General features: G+C 37.4%; 1 pseudogene; it reads right to left on the bottom strand.

The window, feature by feature from the left end:
• Nucleotides 1-1,820: 1,820 nt before the first annotated feature.
• LOC105289945 overlaps nt 1,821-3,714 on the bottom strand; it is a 134,734-nt pseudogene continuing 132,840 nt past the window's right edge.

The raw sequence follows: 3,714 nt of genomic DNA, 5'->3' as shown, positions 1-3,714 counted from the left end.
TTGCTTCTTTTAGAAAATGATAAAATTTTAGAATTTTAGAAATTAATTTTTTTCTGGAAATTCTGTTACATCATAATATTTTTCATGTTAAATTACCATGATTTAACTCATACATTCCCCGTGTACTCTTCAGTTATAATTAATTACAACATACAGATTCTGCTTCGAAAAAGAAATTCGAAGCACAAGTCGAAGAAGATTTAGAAACATGTTAGGCCTATGGTTGGTTGAATGGTTCTGCTTAAGGTGATAAAAATAAAGAAAACAGAGGTTCCCAATAAACTCCATCAACTGAAACATTACACATTGCGATGTTTTCAGGTTTAATTCACTCCTCATGCATTTATCAACTATCTACTCTTTCCAATGCCACTTACAGGAGATGAGAAATAGGTGAAATATAAGATCTTGGCTGCACTTTCCAGGAACTCTCAGTCTAGAACAGTAGTATAAGGGCAGACACTTCGATCCAGCAATGACACACAGTACGTTTCCTAAATAGTAATAAATCATTGTGAAACCAAAGCATATTTTGAATTAATCACTAGGACATGACTGGACTTTACCCTCAGAAACACCAAAGTTAAATTTCTTTATGAAAGTAAAAAATGTCTTGATGCAAATACACCAAATTCTGCTTTTCGTAAGCATTTATTTGTGACCTTGGTCAAGTTAACCTCTGCTCACTTTTTTTAAATTTGAGTATAAAGATAATATGTCTCTCAATTGTATCCCCTTGATCTATATGTCTATCTTTACTCAAATATCATATTATACTGATACTGTAGCTCTATAGTAAGTTTTGAAAAAGCAAGTGTGTACCTTCTAACATTTTTTCTTTTTTGATATTGTTTTAGCTATTCAGGGTCTCTTACATTTTCATAAGAATTTTAGGATCCACCTCACAATCTGCAAAATATGTCACCTGGGATTTTGACATGGATCATTTTAAATACGTAGATGAAGTTTTACTATGATGTGCCTTGGCATAGATCTCTTTGAATTTCTCCTCTTTGGAGTTTGTTGAGCTTCTTGAATGTGTGGATAATTGCTTTTCACCAAATTTGGAAAGTCATCAGCCATTATTTCTTCAAACATTTGTTCTTTCTCTTTTTTCTATCTTCTCTCCTTTTGGTACTCTTATACATATGGTAAAAGTACCTTACAGTTCTCTGAGGCTCTGTTCATTATTCCTCATTCTTTTGTCTCTTTGTTTTTCAGATTGCATGATCTCTGTCTACCTATAGTGCATTCTCTGTGTTTTTCATTAATTCAAATCTAGTCTGGAGCCTTTCTAGTTAGTATAATTTTTATTTCAGTTTTTGTACTATTAAACTCCAGAATTTTCAATCAGTTCCTTTTTAGAGTTTCTATTATTTTATTGGTCTATTTTGTTAAATGAGGTACTGTCAGCATACCTTCCTGTACTATTTTAAGCATGATTTCCTTTAGTTCTTTGAACATATTTATAATAAACTCAAGTCTTTGTCTGTGAAATCTACCATCTGAGCTCAATCAATAGCAGTTTCAACTCTTTTTTTTTCCCCGAGTATGAGTCTTGCATTCCTGTTTCTTTGCATATCTAATAATGTTTTTTGTTCAAAACTGCATTTTAGAAAATATATCATAGAAATTCTGGATCTCAACTACTACCTTTGAAGTGCTATTTTGTTGTTGTTGTTGTCGTTGTTTGCTTGTTTATTTTTTTCTCTTTTTCCCACAAAAGGCATAATTTTATTAGTGATAGAAACAGTACAAATTTCAAACTAAGCTGTTACTCATTTGAAACATTAAAAAAAAAGGTCCTCGTTTTCAGACGGTTACATCTTTAATTCCATAATAGCACTTACGATATCATTACTTTTGCTCTTCAGGGTTTGAACTGCCTTTGCTCTTGACACATTTGCTTGTGACATAACCAATTCTATGCCCTTAACTTCCAGAGCTGTTTAATCAACCTCTTCCTCTTCATTCTCTTCTTGTACAGTTGGAGTTTGTGCATTTTCTTCAATGTTTGAGACAGCTTCACCTTGAACTTTGAATTCATCAGCAGTTGCTAGCTGTGCTTGCTGAGATAAATCTTCAATCTTGGCTTCCCCCAAAACTACGTAGGTACCTGTAGCTGGGCTCTGGTAGACATCTAGTTTTGTGATGAAAGAGAGGATATTCTTTGATAGATTGCCAGATAGTGACTCTAGCAACCCCTGTAAGCTGTTGGAGACCGAGTATGGACATAGCCTTCTATACCTTCTTTTCAATCTGGCTCTGTTTTGCTTTACTAACAGGCTCTTCGAAGATTTCAGCTGCTGCTGCCAGCTAGGCTTCTTCTGTGGTTGCCTGTGTGGAATCTTGTTCAGGGATCTGTGGTAGTAATTTATCGCTGTCAAGGTCTGTTCTAGATCCTGTCTCAGTCTGGGACTGTGGCAGCCCCTGCTGTGCAGCAGGGACCATTTCTGTGGCATTTTGTGCAGGGAACGCAGAACCAAGATGATGGCAGAAAGAGAAGGAGCAAAAACATAACCCTCACCTGTTGCAGAAATGCTTGTTTATTTATTTTTTTTAGTGATGTGGTTAGACCATTTTAGTGAATTTTATTCCCCTTATAATGCACAGCCTTTGAGGTCATTCCTGGGGTACAGCCTTGGTGTGGACACAGTCTCTCTGTGATACCACTGATTGTGGCTGGACTCTCTTGACTTTTTCCTTGAGTTCTTTATTAAGCTGTCTGCTTTTGTTGACATCCCACTCAGCCTTTAGCATCCAATAACTGTCAGTGGAATGCTCTATTTAAAAAAAAAAAAAAAAACAGTGCCTTAGGGCATAACTTGCCCCAGTGTCTGATCCAATTGACTGCAGTCCCCTTGCAGGGTAGTCTATGGATCAAACTTTGAGTCTTGCTCCAGCCCCAAGATAAATCTTAACTACATCTCTTCCTGGTTCTTTCCAGTAAACTTCTACATTATCTACAATTTAGCCATTGCTCTCTTGGAGCTATCAGCTTCTTCATAATTGTTTACCACCAAAATCTCCACCGTTTTTGATGGCACCCTTAAACCTGAACTTCCACACACACTACTCTAAATATGGCTTTATTGGGGAGCTCCTTGACATTCTCTGTTCCGACACCCTGCTTCTTCCTCTAGGCAAAATCTCTGCACATTGCTCTCTAGTTGTGGAAGGGAAAAGTGGGTTTCTTTTCTCAGAATGATAGCGCAGCTCTAAGAGTGGGTCACTAAGTGGGAGTGGTAGCCACAAATCTTCTCAGCTCGCTTCTTCTTTTATAGAACCTCCATCTTACTGATGCACTGTGGTGAAAGTGGCTGGTGCCCACAGTATTCTCAGTCTGCTAGTTCAATAGCAGAGTTTCTGCCCTAAGTGTGGGAGCTTGGTAGAAGGGAGCCCCAGATTTCTCAGATACTCTTGCTTAAAATAGAGCTCTGCAAACAGAGCTCTGGACTATAAAAAATGCTAATGATTGAGCCCTCTCACAGGGAAGCCAAAGTTCTAGATGAGGAGCTGAGAACTTATGCCCTATGTTCTTGTCTACACCTTTACCTATTCTAGGTAGGACTTCTATGCTGAGCTGGGGTGGGGATGACATTCTTAGTTCAAATGCCACAGATTCTTGTTAATAAAGTTTAGTGTGTGTGTGTGTATGTGTGTGTGTGTGTGTGTGTGTATGTGTGTATATATACACACACACACACACACACA

The sequence above is a fragment of the Pteropus vampyrus genome, unplaced genomic scaffold, assembly GCF_000151845.1.
Source record: "Pteropus vampyrus isolate Shadow unplaced genomic scaffold, Pvam_2.0 Scaffold30, whole genome shotgun sequence".
Taxonomy (NCBI): Eukaryota; Metazoa; Chordata; class Mammalia; order Chiroptera; family Pteropodidae; genus Pteropus; species Pteropus vampyrus.
Note: the sequence above shows the minus strand (reverse complement) of the source record. Positions and strands in the feature narration are given on the sequence as shown.